Raw genomic sequence first — 25,407 nt, forward strand, 5'->3', positions numbered from 1 at the left:
GACCTGGTTTAAATACAAGTCAAAGCAAAATTTGTTTTCAGGGCAGTATAGAGCTGAACTATCCTGGATAAAGTTTGTTGACTCTTAAACAATCCAACCCAAATATTCTCAGTAGACTAAACAGTTCCTTTCCAGAGAAGTGATGGACACTGTAACCTAACTATCCTAGATTTTGGCCCAGGTCACAGGACAGGATGTAGCCTTTGATCTCTAGGCCCGCTGTAGAAAAGGGTGAGCTGAACACAAATTAAAATAGAATGCATTACAGTGATGGTTGCATTGTTTTCAGTAGTTTAAATAATGAACAATGCTGCATGTATCCTCTGAAAGTATTTTCCTTTTTTTCTTATAATAAATAATAATGGAGTTATTTGCTATTGTTTAATGTTTCTCCGGGAGTCCAATACAAATTTTTATTTTGAAAAAAAAAAAAAAAAAAAGATTTCCGGCAGGAAACACATAAGCAATCCAATGAGCAAATACAGCTTTCAAAAGTCATATACTCAGCAGACTCTCATGTACAGAGGAAGTGATGTTCTACTTCACATATGGCAAGAGCTTTAATGCCCAGATCCTAAATGGTAGCATTCAGGTTTACAATATAATGGTTTCCAGTCACAGCTTTCAGAAGCCAGGTTTCTTTTAGTCCCTCTAGTAAAAAAAGGGGTGTTTTCCTCGTTTCCTTGAAGCTTTTCAGGGACCTGTGGCTGTGTGATGATGGCGCACTTGGCACAGACTCCCCTCCTTCTGTTTAGGCTGGGTTGACTTGAGGTCAGGTTGGCAGTGCTGCAGCAGCAGCAAGAGAACACATATCAACAGCCTTGAGAGTGTACTCAAACACACCATGGCAAACCAAACAAGTGCAGAGAGCACACAAAAACAACTGCAGACACATGGAGGCCTGCAAGCTCACCTTGCTTTACATTGACAAGATAATGATTTTAATGCACTCTTGGGGGGTGGGGAGGGTGTGTGTGTCATCAAATTTGTGATAGTTTGGAAATCATGTAATAATAAACTGCTTCCCTGGAGTATTGGAGTTTACAAATTTCATTGCTAAACAATGCAGATTTGTGAGTTATACTTTTATTATGAAGGTTTTAGAGTGGCACCAATGTTACATATGACTTCAGCGATCAATGATTACTTCAGCTCCTTTTTTTATTTTTTTGAAAAATATCAGTAAGAAATACCCAGCATGCTTTTTTCAGTGACGTCTGTCTCGCATTGAGGCTGGTGTGTGTCTCTCTTTATGTGTGGGTGGTTTTCAGCCACTTCCTTTTGTCAAAAACAACCAAGGACAACATGTTCCGAAAGAGACTGCTTTCACTTTGCAGAGCAGCTGATGTCGATGACAAATGTGAAAGCAACATGTTCGCTGTGAGTGAAACAAAAGCATGCACATATAGTGATGAGACTCAAGGTGATTTAAGATGAATGTGTGGTGTCCTTCATTTCTAGTGCACTCTGGTTTTATGCAACTGTATTGTCTGTAGTCCTGTGAGAAGTGCAGGGAACAGAAACACATCCACAGAGGTAATCTACGGGAGTTATGATAGACGACAAACTCATTGACTTCTCTGTCTAAATATGATTCTTCAGCTGGCTCTGTAAATGTAGACTACTTAAATTTACATTTCATCCTGCTGCTCATTTTCCTGTATCACCACCACAAGGGTACAGTAAGCACAATGTGCCTCATCCTAACGGTTTGTGGAAGATTAACTTTACAGGGAACAAAGCCTGCTGTTTTGGCTGACTGGCAAGGCCTTTCATGGGTTTAGTGGTGGCCGCTCTGTACATTTTGTTCAGCTGTGGGATATGGTGAGTGACCGCTTTAGCTGCCTAGTAGGAGAGTGTCATGTATACACTCTTTGAGCTGCACAGACATGCTGCTTGAGACTTTCTCAAGTGTCTTCTCTGGGTGGGAGTTTGTCAAATGGGCATGTGCTCATAGGTTCATCTCTATCCACGTTCGCTGTCACAGAGTTAAAGATGATGCACAATTACTTAAGTTAAGAAGAACAAAAATATATACAAATGTATTCAAAATCTAAAAATAGAAAAAAAGGCCAAATTAACCAGATTTTGTTTTTCTCATTTTCATCCATCTGTGATTTTAGGTGCAACTTCCCCTGTATCTTAATTTTGGACTTACAATTTGGATGGGTATAAACATTTGAGATTATAGTTATTATTTGCCCAGTACTTGTTTCCATTAGACAGAGTCATAACACCAGGTACAGTAAATATTTCAGCATGTTAGCAACATGAACTGGATCCATGCTTCTCATACGGCCCCAATAAGATCTATCTATCTATCTATCTATCTATCTATCTATCTATCTATCTATCTATCTATCTATCTATCTATCTATCTATCTATCTATCTATCTATCATAACCCCCAACTTTAGGAAAATTAAGATTTAAAATCAAGCATCATTCGTCTGTGGCGTTCACAACAAACAGTGAAAAAACAATTTGTGAATCATGAATGTCATTAGTCAGACTGTCATTCAATGCATCACAGGGCATGATGGGAAAGAAGGCTGGGGAGGCCCCCACAACCACATGGACCTCACTCAAAGGTGAAAACTTTCAAGATTTATCAAAGACAACTGTAAGTAAAGAAAGCCAGTAAAACAAACAAACAAACAAACAAAAAATCTTCATTTTTTTGGTATTTTCATTACGAAATTGTCGTTAATGTCATTTCAAATGAGGACTTAATCATACCTGAAAAAAGTTGAGAAATCCCAGTCAGGTAGATAGTCCCTGGTCTGAGATTGTGTTCTCATTTTGTATTTACTCCTTTGCGATATTTTATGCAGCGCTGAAGCGGTACAGTGTTCGTGGATCGCCTCGTTACTTTAACGTGACGGTGGACGCGGAGTGGAGCGTGTCTGTGCGCTAACGAGCTAACACGATGGAGGACGCTCTGAAGTCCGAGGTGACGCATCCAAACATGCTGCACAATACTGTGAGTAACTCTCTTAATTGTAAAATATACAGTGTTCTTGTAATTTGCTGTGCGTGTGTGTAGCAGATGCAAAACAAAGCTGAATGGTAGCTGCGATTAAGCAAACGTGACTAGTGTTGTTTGGTGACGTCAACCACGTAACCTTGTTGTCCTTGTCAGTTTGAGGCTTCAACCATCGATGCTTAGCTGTGACTGGTGTCATTTTTGAGTTGTTGTTTCTTTTTTAGCTTCTGATTGGTTCAGTTTCACATTTGTTGTTCATTGTATTTGTGATTTATATTTAATTACATGCATTTTCAATCTAGTATGACATATTTTGATATTTGTTGTGTAGTATTTTATCAGATATGATTTTGGTGGCTTGAAAGAATCTATACCTAACCAGTTGATGATAGGTGGAAGAACAAACGTACATTACAAAAAATAAATATTGACGTAACAAGAAGTCAAGCTGATCTTCAGGATCAGATGTTGCATCACTTCAGTCTGTGCTTTCTCATGCTTCACTTGTGATCAGAGGCTTATCAGAAACAGCTAAATACCATGCTGAGTGACAGTTTAAAAATCACTCAAAGGCATCTCCCACAGGCTCCTTTTCACGTAGGCACCCACATGATCTCAGTCCTTAAAGCTGTTTGATCAGCAACACTGATAAAGTGGGGATAGAAATATCTTAACACACACACACACGCACACACACACACACACACACACACACACACACACACACACACACACAAAACAAAAAGCTTTTACGTAACCTAATCCTCATTGCCCTGAACTTTTGCAAACTTTCACTCGGTTAACTTTCGCTGCACAGCAACAATGAGAGTGTGACTGTGTCCATTCCCATGGCTAGTCTTGCATATACATTTGCAGTCTTAACAAATATGTGTGTGTGTGTGTGTGTGTGTGCAAAACAGTGCTTCCTTTCTCTGCAGACTTTCTGAGAACATCACGTAGTCCAATAACACACATAACTGTTGTCATGAGTCTGTCTCGATCTCAGACACACATACACACCCTTACACCCTAGTAAACAGACTCTGTTACGATACAGTATAATCACATGTTTACAGTGAACATAGACAAAGGCTAGTTTGTTAGAGTGGCACAGAATTCTTTGAAATGTAAGGGGTTTTAATCTCCTAAATGCAGAGGATTGCATCAAACCGTTGACTTGGGACACATTTGATTCATTTGCTTCGTCTTAACTGGAGATATTGTACAACCCATAGTTTTGCTGTAGCTTTGGTTTCTAAATGCTTCGTACTGGTTGACACAGTTCTATTGTTGACATGCAAGAGTACATTCTTTCCATAAGCTTCATGTGAAATACATTCTCTCTCTCCTTACACCCTTGGTTTCTTGACTTATCGGCCTCTAAGCTACTTAAACCGCTTGACCACATGTGAGAAAAATGGGGAACGATGGATGAGACTAGAACACAATGTCCCAGACACTCGGGGTTGAAACTGGGTCAGAAAGTTTGAGACAGGGCATGTGCTTCCTCCTACTGGTTGTTTGTTGTAGTGTGTGTGTGGCCTTCAGGGGGTGAGATATGATTCTGGAAGAAGATGTGGCAGAAGAACTGAGTTTTGCTGCATTGCCGTCCAACCAAAACCTGTTTTCTCTGTTGTGTTGCAGTTTCTTCTGTCTGTGTCAATGAGTTGAAGACAACTGTTGTGCTCATCACAAACACTGTGAAGGTGGAGAAATAATTATCACATCTCTACACATTCATTTTGTTTAATTGCTAGAAATATAATTTGTTTGGGAGTGTAGATTCGTGGAGGTAGACCATAATAACTTTGATTTTTCCAGTGAAGTTGGAGAAAATTGCCTTTTTACCTCAGCCAAGGAGGTTATGTTTTTGGGAGAGTTTTTTCGGTCTGTTTGCCTGTGAACTCTATAAATCAAAAAGTAAAAAATGGATCTTGATGAAAATTTTCAGGAAATGTTCAAAATGGGATAAAGAAGAAGTGATCAAATTTTGGAGGTGATCCAGATCACCATCTAGATCCAGGACTTTTTTTTTTAAGATTCTTTATCATTGTGAGATAGAGGCGTTTTCACCGTATATAACTCCATGATAAATGTTCGGATTGCTTTTAAAAAGAATGCAAGGCAAGGTCACGATCATTTCTGGCAGATGTAAAAGTATGATCCAGATCCTGCCAATATTCTGGATACTTAGCTCTGGAACATTAAATATGTGCTGGGTCATCACAATTATCAACACTGTCAGGTAATAAATTATCATACAAACCTGCAACTAGCACCAAATTGTAGCAGACAGTCTGCTGAGAGGGGGTATAACATTAAAGTAGGACTAAAATGTTGTGGGAAAATCACAATATGCTTGGCGGAAGTCTGCGCTCTCTAAGTGCTTTTCTAATTTTAAAAATCAAACTCATGTTTTTGGATGCAGATAAGCCTGTTATTTGGTCAGTGCAATCTCAGTTTAGATGAAAAGGTTATGATTCTATTGGGAGAAATAAAAAAGCAATGTTTTGAGAACAAAACATGGCGGCTTTAATAGATTTCTACCCTGCACTGTTACACAGCGTAATGACTTGGTCAAACAGAAAAGAAAAATGTAACAGGAATGTTCACATTTGGGCTCCAACAGTCAACCTTGCTTCTAGAAATACACCTTTATCTGAAGAAGTAGTCTCTAAGACTAAGTCTAAGGGCAGTCTAAGAGCAGCTTGGATGTAATTTTGTCCAAAAACTGGTATTAAGTGCTTTAAAATGTGTTTTAGAAACAATCAGAACAGTCTTGACATTTTTTGAGGCTTACATGCAAATACCTTTCCAGCAGTACTCTCTAACCCTCTAGCCTCAGCTCTAGTTGAATACTGTTTGGACATGTAGTCTCTGCACATTATTCCACCCGTGCCTTCTGGACATCCTGACATTTGGACTCTAACCAGAACCTCTTCACCTGGTGTGCAGCTGCTACTTAAGCACATCCTCGTCTTAGTTTGACAAGTTGATAGATGCTTTTCAGCACATCTCTGCGACACTGCATCGAAGCCTGACCAAGTTTTACTGTTTTGCTATCGACCCAGCTCATCAGCGGAGGCTAGTTTGGTTCCTGGATTGCCTGGTTGTGTGAGAAATGCCCTGAGCCAGAATCCCTGGACAGCTGCTTTTGACACAGCCAGTGCCAACCATTAAATCATATTTAGGCTTTCTTAGATCACACAGCGGGGCCATTTTTAGCTGGTGTCAGACAGCCAATGAACCTCTGGGTCCTCTTGGTATGTACAGACTGTGTATGTGTCTGACATTTAGAGTGACAGTTTGGGGTGTGATGTCACAGTTGTATAGCTGTCCAGATAGCTCTGTAAAACACTGTTTGTGGAGTTGATCAGATCAAAATACTTTCTCCCTGCATAGATAGGCAGAATGTTCAGTAGTTATCATGTGCAGAAGGAAAACTAACTTAACTTTACTTTGGTCCTGTTAACAAGAGCGTTAACTGCAGAATCTATCTCTCCCTAGATGTGTTTGTTAAGCATGTCCTTCAGTGTGTGAAGGCCTTTGTGTGTTTATGTTGGTGCATGTGTTTGTGTGCCCTTTATCTCACTGATAACAGTTTAATCTGACGATCTAATGATTGGATTCTGTATCAGAAAATCCTGGACACCATCCACTTTTGTTCTAAAAACACATTTTTGGGAGTTTTTCACTTGGATTCAACATGAAATGCATAGTGAGCATAGTCTAAAGTGTGGTTCTAAAGTGAGGACATTTTTCATCTCACTGACACTTTGAGGCAGCACATGGGCTGGCTTGTCAGCTGTAAGCATTGACTGTGTATTGGAACAGACAGAATATAGATAACACAGGGCAGGTATCAAAGAGAATGAGACACGTTATATATAGCCACATTTAACCCTGGATTTTGCTGCTTAAATTTGTGTGTCTAGACATTTCAGCTATCAGAGGGTAAAAATACAAAGCTTGATTCTAAGATTGACTTTACAAAATGTCTGCTCTGCTGTATTACAATATTTGAGATCCCAAAAATACCCTGTCTGCGCAGAGATGACTGTGAACTTCTCAGTGCAACCGCTATTCAAATAACCTGTCTCCCGTGATCATTATCTTCAAGAAGGCAGGGCTGTGTGTGGCTCTGCTAGAAAGATTTTTTTTTCATGTGGGGTAGAGACAGCAGGAGGAGAAAACTGACAGAGGGAAGAATCTATTGCAGAGGCAGAGAAATACACAGTGAAAGTGGGATTAAACTGTCCCTGGCCTCTTCATCCAGACACTTTGTAGTGCTGACCTGCACGCAAACCAGACACTGAGTTGCTGAGAGGGGTTAACAAGGGGAGTAATTAAGGAATAACACTATCTGCCAGCACTTTCTTTTCTCTCGCTTTCTCCCCCTGACTTTTCCATTCTCTCTCCCTCTGCCGCTGCTCCTCCATCAACTCGACTTCCCCTCTCCCAGAGCCCTTTGTTGGCTTGCTGCTCCGCTCTAATCTGGCATGCCGTTCCCCTCCTAATTTGGGGACTCATTACAGGAGTGATTATCTCTCTGCACACTGCGTTAGTTAGGAATGGAGGCACTGACGGTGTAGTCTGTTGAGCTATCTGGACTGCAGCTTATAGTGTGAAATATACTGTATATTATTCCGTGATATTCTGCCTGTTACAGTAAAGCGGTTTTGTGATAATGAGTCAGATGGTAATGTTTGAGCATGTGTGAGCTCTGTCCTTCAGCAGACGTCAGTGGAACAGCCCAATGTGACTCAAAGGATTCGCTGAACAAACAACAAGAGAAGGAGCATGACTCAATGCATGATTTCAAAGCTTATATAGATCATAATCCTACATGACTTTGTCATTGATCAATTCAGGTTCTAGGGCAGCCTAGACTATGATGTGTGACATCAAAACAAAGTCAGAACACTTAGCAGCTGCAGAAATAAATCTTTCAAGCAAGTCTACTATGAAGATTAGATAAAAATGATCCTTTATGCAGTCAAAGTGGATCAAACGGCATCTAAAACTTAAAAGGACTTTGTACTCCGTTGAGAAAGTGATTCATTTTCTTCTTATTTGAACCCTATCTAGAGGCCCATAACTTGGTGTCCGGATTTCACCAGTTTCAATTTTAGACACTGTTTGCTGCATCTAAGACTGGTCACCCAATGTAAGTCTGAACTTGTATGAGACAAGAATTGATGCAGGACTCATGACCTCTCCTGTCTTTTGAGTTGCAGTGAAAAAGAGGTAATACTTCATCCTGCCACATGATGGCAATAGAGAGCAGTGTTTCTGCTTGTGTCATCAGGTCCACGCTCACCTCCCAGAAACCAAACTGATCTCTGCTCGGTTGGTGCTGATTTAGTGCAGGTGCAGCAAAAATAGAATAACACTTTGCCCTCCATGGGAAAATTATAATTTATTTTTATTTTGATTATTGATCTTTATACAAACAGGGCTCTGTTTCTATACAAACTGAGTCCTATCATGCTGTTGCAGTGGTATGATTTTAACGTTAAAGGATTTGCTCATGTGCAGTGTGATCAGAGATGTTTGGTGTCTAGCCAAAGGGCATCTGTCTTGAAATGATAAACTGGACAATACCAAACCTCTTCTGTAACACGACGTTCAACTCATATCTGTCCCTCTCCTGAAAAATAGATCAATTAAAACAGGTTACAACAAAAACTTTATTTTGGGCTTTACTGCCTCTGTTTGGGGCGGCAGCTGATAATTTGGGGAACCAGTATTTCGTGGATCATTAGATGAAGTTTTTATGTTCTGCATTTATTTTTGCCTTTACTGCTTCAGTAATTCAGATTTTCCTGATGGGTGCATAAAATATCATTTTATGTTTAATTCACATTCATTTGAAATAGATGCTTTGAACAAGCTGACCCCACCCAATCTGCTCAAATGAAGATATACCTGCTGTATTGGACTAATCGGTGTGTGAGACTAACCCTAATAACACCATGAAACTGATGCTTTACAAACTTGACTGCTCCTTTTTATTTTCAGCGGGTTATGATTTTCTTTTTTAGAGTTTTTTTGGGGCTTTTGCATTTCTTCAGAGAGGACAGGATGGGGAGAGGTTTTTTTGCACAAAAGTTATCTAATAAAGGGACACAGTCTCCACACTGAATTAAATTCTTCTCCAGCCAAACTTGGGGTAAACTTGTGACCTTATCTTTTTATCTTATCTTCTAAACTGCTGAGATATACATAAAAAGCAGATAGAGAAATAAAGCCATTTCTTATACCAGACTGTAAACATGTTTATTTTTGCTGTAAAAACTGTGGGGAGGCTGGATCAAATATTTTAAACTTGTTTTGTTGTGATGTCCAGTACTACTGGAGACAGCCTCGAGGGGATCCTTGACAAAGTGCAGTTTTTAGCACTTCCTCGTTGGCTTCATTTCTTGTGGCCGGAGGTTGCCGCTTGCTGTTAACATGCTGTTTATATCACCTTGTTGTGTGTTGTCCACTCTGTGGGTGTTTTGGTCGATTTGTTGCAGCATTGACTGAAGTGCTGTTGTGGTTGGCTTATTCCATTTTATAAAGGGATACCCTACAACATGTTTTCTTGAAGTTCAAAGTGGATTGTGAACTGTTTTGATTGGTGCTGTGTGGTAGACGGGTGGCATGGTCGGCGGTACGTAATATTTGGTACAGTTACTGTTATACTGGTGTGTTGCTGATGTGCTTCAACCATGAAGGGCACAAGCTGACTACACTGTGAAGCACACATGAGGCTGTTGTAGTGCCGCCAATGAGCAGCTGGGTCTCATATCAACTATTCCCTCCTTACTCACAGCTACAATAATTGCTAGGTTGCAATTCACTAAGGTATTCTTGGTATAGCTTGCAAGCTGAGGAAGAATAAAAGAGTGGCCAGTGATGCATGAGAAGCCTGACTCCCCCAGGAGAGGAGTGGTGTCTTCCATTTGGATTTTTTTTTGTTTCAAAATATCTAAAAAAGATCAAAAAAGGTGTTATTGTAAAACAAGTCAAATCATTACCGTTGTCTGATTCTAGACTGTCATCTTATGTGAGCCCAGGTCAAATAGGGCAGAAGAGGCAGGGAAAGAATGAAGAGGCATTTGCTTGATGCACAGTGTATGACAAGAAATGTAAGCAAATGCCTCCACAATCATTCTCTGCCCCGCTTGTGCTCACAGAAGAAGACACAGCTCCTCTCCTGGTCTAAAAATATGAGGCAGTGCGGAAGTGCTAAAACCTGCAGTTCGTCTAGTGTCCGCTTGAGGCTGGCTCTGGAAGTACTGAAAACCACAAGCCAAAAAAGAGGATTTTTACAGCAGCGACGCAAAAGTTTACAACCTGCTGCAAAATATGTCTTCAGTCTGCATAGCTAGTTTCTCTAACCCTGGGCGCTGTACAAGGTGTGAATTTTCTAATCGGCAGTTCAGAAGATATAAAGGCCCTGTTTACAACACTAAGACGTATTAAGAAAATTCTGCATTTTCACAGAAACGCTGAAGGACTGAAAACTCTGTAGTAAGCATGCCAGGCCTGTAGGTGCTATAACTGTCTTCTCCAGGAACCACTTTTGGTGGATCTCCACCGAAGTAGAGTTGAGACGATCATCTGGTGTATTGGCAAATACTTAGTGCAGAAGTGGAGCAACAAATGCACATTTTGTTGAAAAACAGTTTGAAGATTCAGCAGATTGAGCAGCACAAGTACAACATAGTAGTCAGGGACGATCTTAACAACAGTACTGTTGCCCATGCATGAAGCGGCGCGTGATGTCAGCATTTCCACTGAAAACACTGGCTTACTGTTTACATGGCAACGGTGTCAGCAGGGTTTCAGAAAAATCCCTCTCCGAGGTGTTTTCAAAAGACTGCGTTTAAGGTCGGCTAAAAACTCAGTTTCTGTGCAAATGCAAGGCTGAAACACAACAATACTTTTGAGTTTCACCCTAAAACCGTTGTCGTGTAAACGGCCCCTGCGATGATGAGTTTGCTGAATCAGACACAGCTCAACTCAAACTACAGCTATTAGTGAGGAGACTCAAAGTGCGCTTCATTTCCAATACAGTTCCCAGGATTTGCCTCAAAACTCTGTCAAAAACAGATGGGTGACGTCACAGAGACTACTTCCATTTATTATACGGTCTCAGCATACTGCATTGAGCTACAGCTCACAAGCTATACTCAGACTGCCTCTGTTAATTGCAACACAACATTTATTGCAACCCTGAGTGAGGGAGAACATGGTGCAGCACAGACCTTTGACAGCCCGTGCTGCACAAATCACCTGTGTGCATAATTAATAAGAGACGAGGGTATGATATCACATGGATATACACCGCGTCACGCTGAATGAGAGAAATACTGTGATATACCATTCCACTGCCTCAGTTTTAAAAGATACTGTGATAAAAGTCTTCTCTCATACCAGCCAGCTTTAGTTTGGATATTTTCTTTCATTTTCGCTGAGGTGTCTGTTCTTTATGCTCCTTGCTGTTTTCCTCTTTCTTATCCTCATTGAATTTTTTAGTGCACACCATGAATCCACTTTACTGAAAGCCAAAGCTATGCATCCAATATGGTGTTCTGTACCGTGGGATAGTATAGTTAAACAAAGCCTCTAGGTAAACAATTTGTCCAAGAATAATTGTCTGATACATAAAAAAATATTATACATGACTTTTTTGCTTTAACTCAATTTCTGTGGATAAAATACATTATAATTCATCTGAATTTCATTAATTCAGTGATCGTGGATTTCAGTTACAGGACTGACTACATTTGATCACATAAGCAAAGGGAAAACATCTCATCCTGCCCTTGATCGTAATATGTATGTATGTGTGTGTATCTGCACCCCATGCTTGCATCGCCAAGGTACATCATAAAGAGCACAGGAGATAAGATCCTCTGCATGCCTCCTGTGTTCCAGGAAGAGGTTGAAAGTTAATCCTAGATGTGGCCATTGTGTGAGTCTGCCTGAGCAGTGATACAGCATGACAATGAGGCTAAATGTTCATTCCCATTGTTGTTGAGGTAGTTCATTATCCTGCGTCTGATAGCAGACACTCATGAAAGAGATGAGCGTAGGAGGATATTGTGTCAGAGGCTTGTAAGAAGCAATCCACTGGTTACGGATGAATTTAACTAATTAAACGAGTGTCCCATTAAAAAGCAGGTTGCTGCTCCCGATGTGACCTGAATTAAAATGTGCCAAACTGTTCAGGCCCACAGGCTTTTTAAAGCAACTTTGTTTCTTTTAATAATCAAACATCCATTTGTGATTGTTCCTGCACACTCAGGGATTCCATCCTTTGGCACTCACTGTCCGCGAGTTCGACATAAGGCGGCAATCAATTGCTAATTCACACACAAGTGGACAGGAGTCTTCAGTCAGGCCAGCAACTCAAAGGCACTAATTCAACAACTGCTCTGCCTGTTTGTATCCCAAGCGGCTGTTTGTAAAGATCCACAGTGACCACACAAATCCTGGCCAATGTGATTGATGTTCCCCTTACGCAGGGCCAGAGCTTCGGATAAAGAGACTTGGATCGCCTGCAACTGTATTGATCGGCCCGCCAAATAAAGATGACATTTGCTTGCTTTAATAGATCTCTTAATTTGTCATGCTAAGTGAAAATGTAATTCATTCTCAACAGTGGCATACCTCCGAAAGGTCCTGCAGGGGGAAGGCACAAGGGAGGGGAAAAAAAGGAAAAGAGAAAATGTGGAAGAAAGCAAGACAAGAAAAAGGTAAAAGACAGACAAAAAGTGAGGAACAAAGGGCGGAGAACAGAAAATGCTACTTAACCAGAAAAAAAATGTTGCTTTGCATACTAAACAGACACATTGTTTTACCTCTTTCTGTCTACCTCCCTTACCCTCTCTGTTTCTCTCTGTCTCTCTCATACACACACAAAGGCACATAAATACTCTTTATTCAGTATTTAGAAGAAAAGCCTTGGTTTTTCAACAGCTTTGGTATCAAGTTTGGGCAGAATAAAAGCCCAGACCTCCCTTTGAGGCACTACATGTCATACAGGGAACATTGAGCCATCAAACCAGGCGGCCAGAAGCATTGTTGAGAAATTACACATGGGAGCTTGTGATTTGGCCTTGGTTAAACAAGGGAGAAGAGGGAGGAGAGGGGAGGATTGAGCATTTAGATTTTCAAAGCTTCAAAATAAAAAAAAAGGATCCACCCATCTGGGGGAGGCTCTGTGTCTGCAGACAATTTGTAGTTCATACTGAAGATAATGCCCACTTCCCCATTTTCTCTCTGTCATCCCATCCCATTTCATCCCTCTTTCACTGCCATCCAGCCCTGCTATCTCTGGGCACCCTCTCACCCTCCCTTTCCGTTATCAAACGCTTTGTGATCCGGGCGCGGTGTGGGAGTCTCCTCCACGCCAGCATGCTGTGATTTGAGCAGCTTGCCGCCGAGGACGTGCTCGTTGGAGGCCAGATCAATAGGCACGGATTCTGCACGCAAAGCTGAGGTGACAGGCAGAGACTGTGAGAAAAGGGGAGCGTGACCTTTGGAGAATACAATTTAAAACGTCTTTCCGACTCGCGCTAAGTTAACTCTGGCACCACGCTGAGCCTGCACTTGCAGATCGTTTATTTTCCTGGACAGTACCAATTGAGGGAGTGGAGGGGAAGAGGGGTCTGGGATTGGGATGGAGGTGAGAACAGCCAGACGGAGGGGTGAGGGTGGGAGGGGATGTACACAAGACCACCAATTTCAAGATGCTGTGGTAGCGAATTAACTTGTTTTTCTTTCTCTCTGCCTGCTCTCTTACCTCGTCTCGTTTTATCATTTGTTCTGTAAAGGTTGTTTAAGGAGGCAGCCTGAATCTGGTGCTTTCCGGGCCCAACACGCAATCCTGCACACAGGGTTCCCCGGGGCTCATTTACATCCTCCATCCCAAAGAGATGGTTCAAGTCTGTACAATTACATTGGGGTGAAGACAGAAAATCTATATTTGTCTCCCTTAATGATTCAGTTCCTTCCATTCTGTCTTTTTCATTCCCTATTTTGCCCTATTCTCTCCTCCTTCATTCTCTTTCTCTGTCTGTGGAACCACAGGCCTTTGCATACCGCTCTTTACGGATACTTTAAAGGATAACATGTACTAAAGAGCTGAGTCCATGTTAGGGGCCCGCTGAGAAGATATAAATGCAATTTTTGAGGCATCAATTGGTAAATTGCTCATGACTGACAATTTATAGTTTGTCAGGTGCATTGATGGATTTAACACTTTGACTTACAGCGTGCTTAGCAGGGCTGTATTTTTCATGCCCAACGATTGGCAGTTTAAAAGCATGTAATGTATGTATTCATGAGACGTTTCATGAATAACTTGGTGTTTGGATGGAGTGAGTGAGGTGTGCAGCTGCAATCTCTCCCCTCTTCATTTTTCCTCCCCTCTCTTCTGAGCTGCCCTTCCATCTTGCCAGCAGTAGGGGGCAGTGTTAAACGAGATATCTCCAAGGCTGGTGACTTTTTGTCCTCGCAGACTGATGGGGCTGCTGCAGTCTTGTCTCGAGGAAGATGGGGAGAGAAAGAGGATGAGAGAAAGAGGATGAGAGAAAGAGAAAAAGTAAGGGGGTGGGGGGGTGTTACTGCAATGCACAACACAACAGTGTGTCAGGGGGACGGGGGTGATTGGAAGCATGTGGATTTACGTTTCTCTCCTGGTTCTACATCTCAATTGTGTTTGGACAAACCCCTCTCTGCATGTGTAATTACCTCTGACACTGTTACTTTTTCCGGACACAAGTTCAGGCCTCGGCTGGGTGATTAGTATGCTTTGTGTCCTCCAGGGCACTCGTAAATACAAAAACCCGGGGCCTTCAGTGCGTTAGCCATATATTTGTTTTGTTTCTCTTCCTCTCTCTGTCCCCATTAATGTGAACTTACTCTTATTAATAGCTCTCAAGGACAAAGGGGGGTTCATAAGCAAGTCTTATTTTCTCTCCCTCCAAATTGCCAAATGGTGGGCACATCATTAGATTTATGAGTAATTCCGGAGGATTTGCCATCTACATTTCCTTGTTCCGGCAGTTTGGGATTGAAAGTAACACCATATCACTGTAATTGCAAATCATTTGATCTCCCATTCAGCTGGGACAAAAGGGAAAATGACAACAGCCATATTCCTATCCAACAGAGGGGTTTACACTAATGCCTACAACAAACCATTCATGGCAAAAGATTACATCTTCGAGGAAAATTAACATTCATCGCCACGCAGCTGAAGATTAAATCAATTTCCCTGCTTCCGTCACATCATGTTATCAGCCTGAAGATAGAAATAGTAAGTGCTGTCTTCCTTGTGGTCCAGAGGCATTCTTACACACATCATAATGGGCCCCTATCTGCGTGAGGATGTTTACAACACCGACAAGATGTTCATCAATATTCACATTGGCTGAATTTATTGAGAAGTAAGCATTGACACACATCCTAATTCAGCCGGCTCTGAGCTGCCAGATAAGAATTAAAAGATCATCTAATGACTGCAGATGATGCTTTGTGTTTTTAATTTCTATGCGACCACACATACTGTTCACATTCACTGTACACAACTGTAAATCCTGGCTAATTAGTCCTGCATGCAGTCTATTCAATAAAGTGATACAGAAACGCAGTAATCCACAAGTATGAGGACACAGTTTTGCCAAGTTTTCTTTCTTGATATTTTTTTGCCATTCTCTTCCTTCCCTTAGCTACCTTCAACCCATGTCTCCTTTATTCATGAATCCGTCTTTTAAAGCAGTGAGGAGTTTGGTGTGTGAACATGAATGCCTACAGTGACCCTTGTTTTTGCCCCCAAGCAAACACAGCTCCCTCTTTGGACAACAAACATCCCTCAGGGGCACAAAATACTCTTCCCTTCTCCTTCTGGCTTTGAGTTTTCTGGCCACAAAACCGGTGACACACATAGCAACGAGAAAAGACTGACTCATCGGTCTCTGTAGGGAGGTCTTACATTTCCTTCCCTCCCGTGAGCCCTTCATTTGGCCTCCGCCACAAGAAGCCATCCTTGCTATTTGATGTTTCGCAAAAACCAATTAGCTGCTCGCATTTCCGCATGTAAATTAAATGACTTGTTTCCATGGAACCTGCAGGACCTCAAAGACATATTCCCGCTGCTGGCTTGTGTGACGTGAGGTCTGCCAGCATTAACATTTGATAAGAAGGGTCGTTTACTACTCCCAGCTGCTTGCCAGCACCAGACAGTGACCTTTCAAACAACAGTAAATTTTACAGACCTTTAAAAAAATGCACCCTGCCGCACCCACGCTCTGTCTCATCATCTTTAATGATTTCCTTATTTTGACCACGGCATGTAGGTGTTCCTTCTTCTCCCTTTACATACACTAAACCTACGCTACAATATTCCTCCAATCGCTCCGCTTTATATTTCAATTCAAGCACCCCACAGTCTGGATTATTACCCATGAGGATCTTATTTATTTATTCTGTTTTTTTTATTTCCGCACAGACACATTCTTCACCTCAGCTCTATTGGGTTACATGGTGAGGTGAGTTTCTTCTCGCACTCCTCTTTCTCACAGATTGCCTGTCTGCCTCTATGGTTGTCAAAGCACAACCTCTGTGCACAACCTCTTTACAAAGTGTAGAATTAGAGGGATTATAGCAGTGACTGATTTTCATCACTGGTCAGTAGTTTATCATCCCAGGGGCAAACCTCTCTTAACACAATTTGGTCATGTACATTGCAGAATGTGGTGCCAAATGATGCTGTACGGAGAAGGAGAAGCAGATTAGCCTCGAAGGGCAGGCTCATACGGGGGCTCATTCAAACAGCAGGCTGAATAATGCATAAATAGTGCACAGCTACAGGGGCAGCTGAAAAACTGTAAGAGAGTGGGCAGCACAATTCCACAATCTTATGACAACCTTGAGAAGCAGGGGACATTGATTAGAAGATGCAACAATATTCATTCATGTGGGTTATAAAAGGAAAAGAGCCATTGTGTAAGTCCTGCTCCTTCTATTATGCTTTTCGCTCGCCATGGCAACAGCATGCTCAACATTTTTTTTCTTTTCTCAAAATCCTTCAATCTGTCACTGTGTTTGAACTCGTCTGATAATCAGTATAAAAAGTTTTAAGTGGCTTTATATTGGTGTCATAAAAGCCGACTGTAAATCCATCCGCTGCTGCTCTCACATAATGATCATGATCTCCTATAACCCTGACAGAAGGGAAACAGCGTGAACTATGTCTACTCTTAAGCAGAAACAGCATTATACTCCTCTGTCACGCCAACTCTGAAAGAAGTTGTTTTAGACACACGTTGTATTTTAGTGAAGATATTAAATCCCAGAGAAACTCATACTTGGGTAACAAATTTTTCTCTCTCCTTTATGGGGCTGCAAATGGACGACACCTATGCTCAATTACTGGTGTGGTCTGGTAACTCAAATTTGATTATTTGATTTCTTAAATGTATTCATTAAAATTTACACGTCATACCCTTTTATAATAACTGCAAACAGTCCCCCTATTGTCTAAATAAAACATCTTTACTATTTTTCAGTCAAAAGATTGTATGAATCCAGCACCAAAGGAGGTTTTAAACCTTAGCAGCCTTCTTAAAAAAGCAGGTTTTGTTGTGTGTCCCTTCAAATCTTGATGTGCTCCTATCACCTCGCCCATCTCTTTCCAAAGGTAATCATTAATAGAGCATGGTGCTAGCATGGCAGTGTGACCGCCGTCATGTTTGAACCAGAGTCAGACGTAAATGTAGGAGACATTGCTGAATAAGTGCTGTATTTAAGAATGTAACCAAGTTCCAAGAATGCAACAAGACGGTTAAGTCTTAACATTTTAACACTGGTTTCACGGCAGAGTTAGAGATCAGTCATATGTGCATTTGATCGTGAATTTATATATCATACAAATTAAAAGACAGTGACGGTAACGCCTTTAAATTATTGAAGGCTACATGACTGAAAGACATTTGAAACGATACCAAACCCAATGTGAACATGCAATCTTCACATCTTAGCAGTTCCTACTCATCAGACTAAATCCATGAGATACCAGGAATAACTACCAGAAAATAGTCTAGATTGGAAAATTTCTCACTTGGTGGATAAATGAATAATCCTCCACTCAAGACTATGAGCAAAAAACTGAAAAGTGGGTGTTTCATGATATTTCCCCTTTCAGTCACAACATATCTGTTAATGATTTTTGGCAACCCACTGATGCTGAATAGTTATCACCATGTCATAACACAAGGATTTCAGATTTTTTTTTTCTTATACTCTACGAAAATATCATAGTAGCTAACAGACTGAAAGCACTTCCATTCCCTCTCACTCCTTCCTGTATGTTAGATTAAAGATGCATTGCTGTTTATAGAAATTGCTTAAGGTTAACCAACAGTCTCACTCAGTTTATTTAGATTTTAGAGGAGTTGTAAGAGACTTCAGCTCTGGTTTGTACAGCACATAATCTACTGTAGCTACAGACCTTTTCATGCGTTAAAAATATGTCTTCTATCGGATCAGATAGAGTTTGATCTTTCATTCCACGTCAAAACCTTCCACTGCTCCCAGAAAGTACATGTATAGTGCAGCAAGGCCCACTCTTCAGCATATTGATGTGGTTTTGACACCTCTCAGCCCTCGCCGCCACCTGTAAAGCCAGTGGTCAATCAATCTTTTGACTCTCCCTTTTGAACCCAGCTAGTGGGTGTTGAGAAAACTAAAGTAAAACCAAGGCTGACCTTCCTGTCAGATTTATCAGCTTTTTTTCCTTAATAAAGCTCTCACATATTAGATTTTATCCCATTAGGGAGCTTAAGAAATCTCATTCTCAATGTAACATTTGTGTTTGTTTTTCTAGGGCCAGATTATCAGGTTGTAGGGGGAAAAAATTTTGCTAATGAGAACAAGGATTGTGGGTACACACAATAAAAAGAGGCTCCAAGTGAAAAGTGAATAGCAAAAACCTCACTGTGTATCTGAGACCTGTTGGCTCCATTACTTTTTACAATAAAATTGAGCTACCGAGAAATGGGGTTAAACAGAGAATCCCAGTGGCTGTTTACACTTGTATTCTTCATGCAAATACAGAATATCATCACTTTCTCAACAGCAGTAACAGTAATGATGCTAAAATCAAAATCAGCTTCAAAAAAGCCATGGAAGTAAAAAAAGTAAATATGTGAGAATACAAATCAATGAACTGAACCAGCAGCTACTAGTTCTGAGTAAATTTTCAGGTGACAGTACTACATACAAGAGCCGTGTTAACAGAGAAAGTAATGTTTTTCAGAGGTAGTAAAAATGTAAGTTTTAGAAGTTGTGTCCACAAATAGCACTTTTTTTGTGTTAGCAGGGCCTATTTTCTCTAAGAACCAGTTCAGCATTTTCAGCTCTTGGGGTCCTTAACACTGAAAACACCCTTGGTGCCAGCTTGTTGTAACACTCACAGTACAGAAAACCCTTCAATTTTTTTGACACAATCACTCACTTACAATGTCACTTCCCCCTTAACATCAAAGGAAATCAAGTAAGGACAGAACTTTTGAAATCAACCTTGTAAACAAAGATGAAGAAAAAACTAATCAGACTAGTATAAAAGACTATAATCACAAGATTTTGAGCTGCTGCCAGGTCACAATTCCAATCTATTGTTTTGAATCTTCTGTGTTAAATTAAGGTGAATAAAAGCAAATATTCAGCAGACAGAGCAATTTAAACAGATTTATTAGTCTCTAAAAATAGAAGTGGAGGTGCTGTGAGACAACTACTGTTATTGCTGATTAACAAGGCATGCAGGTACTCATGTCTAGGTATTTGATGTTAGAAACAGTGTCAATATCATTATTTTCATCATCTATTGATATAGACTGCATAATGTATGGATGTAGTCTCCTTGATGTCACCCAGTTGTTTGTGTTTTGGAGACTAATGCCAACAAGAGCCATATTGGTAAAGCTGGACTCAGTGTGTGTGGTTAAAGCTATTCAGATCAGCTGTTTCTTCTGCTAAACAAACAAGTCTTTTTTTTTGGTGTAAAAAATCAGCTTTCTTGGCCCGTTGTGTATGTAATTTTCAGTGTTCAACCTAGCCTCAAGTAATATCTTAAGGAACATGAAGAATATTAAGACCAGGAGTCGCCACACAACAGACATTTAGCTTCCATCAGTTAGAAACAAGCTCTCGGAAAAAAAGGCAAAACTGAGCGCAGTTGATGCTAAATGCAGGACTTACAGGGTAAACAATAGCAATTCTGCTCCCAGAGAGTAGCTAATGCTAGCAGAGCACCACCCGCCCTGTCAGGTAAATGTCCACATGTCTGTGCTGGTAACAGATTGCAGTGGATAAGCTCAACCAGAAACAGCCTACATTCAACTTTATCTCCATTTTCCTGGATGAAATACTGCTAAACCTCACTGTTATGTGATACACCATTTGGCATCCTTCTATGCCCACATAGGGATTTTAATCCTACGGCTGTAGCCATTAATGGATCTACTGCCTCAGGTACTGGTGGGTGACAGTGGTGCTGTTTATACTATTTATGACTGTAATTTTAGGCTTACAATATCAAAATATCTTGTGTTAGTTTAATAACTAGTTTAATCAACAAGTAAGTGTAGCGCCAACTAGCAAGGGTGAAAGTGTTTAACCATTTCGTTGTCCAAACATATACGTCCTTAACCGGTATAACTATCTAATGGTATCCTATGGTATGAGAGCCCCTCTTATTATTGCAGCATAATTACTTTTTTCTGGTTGTTTGAGGTTTGTTAAAGCATTGTCTCATATAATGAGTACTGCTTGCTTGCTGTGTTAAACTCCAATACCATTGACAGTGCTGGTGTTGGTTGGTATGGGGCTCTTTGACCAGGCACTGCTAGCTGGACTGAAGGGCCTTAAAGACTGAAAAGAATGCTTAAGGCTGTGCCTAAGGGTTTTCAGAGTGCTTACAAATACGTGTGTACTGTATCACAAGTGTTCCTTGAAAATGCTTTGAAAATTTAAAAAAGGATCATCCTTCTTGGTTTCTGCGTCATGATGAGAGTTCTCGAAAGCCTGGATGGTCAAGCCTGGCATTTGTTTGAAGTACCTCTGTGATTGAAAATTGGCATTCTCAGAAAGAGCTCCAGTGAATGTGACCCGTTCAGACTTGCGTGCATGATCCGAAGTGTATTGCGCAATAAGTCACACCTCCACCAGACAACTATGATACATGGTTGCCTTGTGATAAGACCAATAAGAGTTAGTATAGCGCACTGCACATGGCTTGATAAGTGTGATGTAGAGGGATTTGGAAGGGATTTGGATAGATGTGAGGACTGTATGTAATCTTTCTCACCCTCCTTCAAATGAATCCTTTATTCCTTTAAGCCACATCTGATGGGACCTCAGCGGGCACTCAATCAAAACCTTTTCTCTTTCACCCTCACTCTGTCTGGATACGGAAATTCATCCAAACTCCTTTCCCTGCCTCACTGTTAGTAAAATAACCCCCACACACAGACCTGCTTGCAAAAAATATGCCTTCCACGGCAGCCTTTTTTCTTTATCTCTATCTCCCTCACGTACTCGCCAACTGTAGCAGACTACAAACAGCCGGGTCATCACTTCCCTTCAGGTGTGGCCATGATAGCAAATACTGTTGATTCCAACTTCTACCTCCCTCCTGCTGTTCTCCCTCTTTCAACCTATAACTCAGTGGCTTAACACTTAAGCAGGATGACCTCATGTCAAGCTAAGGCAGAGAACACGGACAAGCACAACAATAAACGTGCATGAATGCTTTGATTCCTTTAGAAAGGATTCTGACTCTTGCTTGGCTTTGTCTTGTGTAGCAGAATTTTTCGTTTTTTTTTATGCATTTTATTTAAAAAATCTAGCACTCTACTTATGATTCATGACATTTGCTGCGAGGCAAAAGGTGGAACCTTTTTTTCTATTTATGCTGCTTCTGTGTTAGACAGTACCAGACATGCTTGGGTTGTAAAATTATGTTTAAACATCATACAGAGTAGTACAGAGGCTTGCATTAGGTATTGTGGTGATGCAGTCTGCTGACATCCTCCCAGCTCTGCCTCTTGCTTTAGTATGTGTGCCTTTATCTGGTCAATGCTGCCTGAGGAAGAGCTTTAGCTTGAAAGGCTCGACCTATGTGGACTGCATATATATTTAGCCATGAGTATCCCTGTTTGCCGTGGTCATTTGTTCATCAATAGGTAAAGCACAAACACAGCAGTGTAGACAGTAAAAATTTGCATTCAGACTGTTTCTATTCCTTCAAATCTCTGTAGTTAAGCTTATACCAAAAAAGTATCCATGCCGTCTATCTATGCTAACCATACTGAAACAAACAGAAAAGGAAAGAATAAACCTTTATCATCATAGCAGTGAAACAATGCACACTCTGTGCATACACAAAACTTAATATCTAAAAATGAACTAACACATCATTCACTTATTAAATTAGCCAGATCAGGTGAATGTTGACAATTGTTCTTCCCCTGAAAAAATTAACGTCATGGCTGTTAGATGATTGGAAACCAACAAGCAAGGTAACCACAGTGATATAGGAAAGTGTTTTCCCAAAATCATCTCACTAAAATAGAACTTATCTTTACTTTTCAAACTTTGGTGTCTCTTTGCAGCTTTGGGCTTAAAGTTTAAATCCAGTTTAGAACCTATGTGGCGTGCCAACTCCTCTGTCTTACTGTCTTTCCTTCCACTTCTCTGCTGTCCACTGATTGGAACATCCCAAGTGAGGCCCGTATCATTTGGGAAATTAATTTAGAAAGAAAAATTAACAAGGGTGCACCAACCTCGTTCCTATCTTCCAACCAGATAGACAAGACTTTATAAAGACCGTGCTGACATCAGAATTCCAATGAGGTGACTAGCAGGCCGAATATTTTAACTTTGACCAACATTTTCAAACAGGACATGGCTATTTTAAGGCCTTAAGCCACGATGGGGACCTAAGATTAAGATGCCTCAACCCCAAACCATGTCCAAAAGGATGATGGCTTTGAGTCGATCAGAAAGCTGCTATAGCAAATACTTTTTCTCAAGTGTCATGAAAAGACCTTATCCTGTGATGGCTGAAAGAAGCAGAGTCTCGGTGGAAGGGACATAATCCTGAATGTATCTACCTGTACTCATTTGCTCCTTGTAATTATCCTTCAATATATTTTTCAAAGTGAGAAATATTTACACTCAATAAGTAAATGTTCAGTTATCAGTACAACCAACCTCCTTTGAATACATCTTTGAGAAGTACATTTTCATGCATCTAAGTCTTACTTGGATTACTGCCCCTTTAATTGTGCTATCTATATTTAGTTGGAACATATTTGTTTGAACCCGTCCTTTGGCCTGACTACAGAAAGATGTCCACGTCCCTGTCTTTTTTTGTTGCTCCTCTTTACCAAATGTCAAACATGACTCAGATTTTTATTTTGTTTTGAGGAGCACTCAGTGAATCATCACTTAACCTGCTTACACACGTCCTAAAATACACAGAACACGATGAACCCACTTGCTTATTGAGGTTCAAACAGAGCAGAGGGGGAAATTATGTTTGTTATTGGCTTCTAGCTCTCCAACTCAAACCGGCCCCACTTACACCTGAACCATGTTAACATTTTTTTGCTTCTATCTGTGGACAGGTTTATCTGCCCGTGTGCATGTAGACTGTCTGTGCAAAAGTGTGTGAAATGTCTCCTTGTTGTAGAGCAGCTCCATGAAGACTGCTCCTGGGCAACAGAAGTGCAAACAGAGTAGAGAAGACTCATCACCACCAGCAGCAATCCCTATGTGCTGGAGACTCACCTTTTTCTCAGCACAAGCTTTTAATGCTAGCACTCCAATAAATGGCCATTATTACCACCACTGGCGTGGGAGAGCAGGACTCTACTTCACACTCTGGACTGTAATCATTCATTGGTCAGGTGGATCTGCAAGAAACTCGAGATGCATTCAGGTCACCCTGACTCAGTCCAGATAACTTTACACTACAAGAAGATGGAGGTCATAAGAAATACATGTACTGAAATCTGAGAACTTTACAGCTATTGGGTATTAAGAAATGAAGCCAATGTGGAAATGGGCAAGCACCAAAGCCTAGAATGATGACACCAGTAATAAAATGTCAGTTTTTAAAGCAAATTAAAAAAACAAACAAACAAAAAAAAGCTTAGTATGAAAAAAAGGTTCTGGTAAATACTAAACAATTTGGTAAAAGTGGGAAACTATGGTTGTCCAGGAGAATTTTGTATTGCAAGGTAATAAATGGTATTATGAGCCTATTTGTTTGGTTAACAAGTTTCTCTGATAGTTTTGGAATATATACTTCTTAATTTAAAAAATACAAATACTGAGTAAACATTTTGAATTTTGAAAAACAAAACCCCAGAAATGATGTAAAAGAGATTTTCTGCCAAAGAGTCACTGGAAATGGAGGTTAATGTAAAGTTTAAGAACTTGTACACAAAGCTACCCACGTATGATGTGGTTACCCTGAGGCATGTTCGAGTTCCAGTGAGGACTTTCTAAGTGATATTGAATAAGTCTTACTTCCAGATATATGCCTAATTGTAATCCATAACTTAAAATGAGATTATCAGCACCTAAGTAAGCCATTTTTAAACTTCCTGGATCGGGTTGGACAGGACCAGATTGTTTTTTTTTTGGGCACATCAGAGTCTCTACGCAACACCCTGCCAACCAGCAAAGTAAAACAGTGAGAAGAAAGGTGAACGGGATAGTGATGGAGCACCGACTGAATGTATGGAAGCAAAAAAGGACTATAATCGAAATTAGAAAGGATTAACAGAAATGCCTTTTCATTTTCAGAGGAAAGGTTAATTTTTTGACTCATAAATGAAGTGAATAATAAATCATGCAAACAGCATTTTCATTTTGTTCTTCAGGGGCTAAGCTGATTTTGATAATGTTCATTTTAACCCCATGCAGCAGTTATACTGCAGTGGTCTGTTCAGACAGTCCATCAATAAAATGAAGCTTGTTGTTATGTTTGCTCTGCTTGGTCAGGTTGGAGTTGGTAGATGAACACTGGCAGGAAATTTCAAAGATTCACTTAAATTTTTAGTTACTGACATGTCTCAGAGTGGCGCTAAATGTACCCTGGTACTAAACTAATCTACAAACCAAGTTTTCAAAGTTTACTTGTTGTCATGTTTTAAACAATAGCACTGCGTAACTGATGATAAATACATTATCTTGTCAGTTTGTACCCAGTATGAAGTTGCTTTGAATTAAGAAAAGTAGTGTTTTTAGTTGTTGATTAGCAGCAACATCATGAACAGCATTCCTCAAAACCAGTTCATCGACAACCTCAAACAGGATATTGTATTCCAAGAAAACATCAAGTTCCAGATTAAT

General features: G+C 40.5%; 1 long non-coding RNA gene across 2 annotated transcripts in view; it reads left to right on the forward strand.

The window, feature by feature from the left end:
- The first annotated feature begins 2,527 nt into the window (after positions 1–2,527).
- LOC141793862 (uncharacterized) overlaps positions 2,528–25,407 on the forward strand; it is a 91,590-nt gene continuing 68,710 nt past the window's right edge. For both annotated transcript variants that reach the window (XR_012598445.1, XR_012598446.1), the window contains exons 1-2: positions 2,528–2,622; positions 2,834–2,982. This is a non-coding gene — a long non-coding RNA (uncharacterized LOC141793862). The remainder of the gene's footprint in view (positions 2,623–2,833; positions 2,983–25,407) is intronic.

The sequence above is a fragment of the Halichoeres trimaculatus genome, unplaced genomic scaffold (genome assembly GCF_033239565.1).
Source record: "Halichoeres trimaculatus isolate MK-OKI-2021-1 unplaced genomic scaffold, fHalTri1.1 fHalTri1_scaffold_7, whole genome shotgun sequence".
Taxonomy (NCBI): domain Eukaryota; kingdom Metazoa; phylum Chordata; class Actinopteri; order Labriformes; family Labridae; genus Halichoeres; species Halichoeres trimaculatus.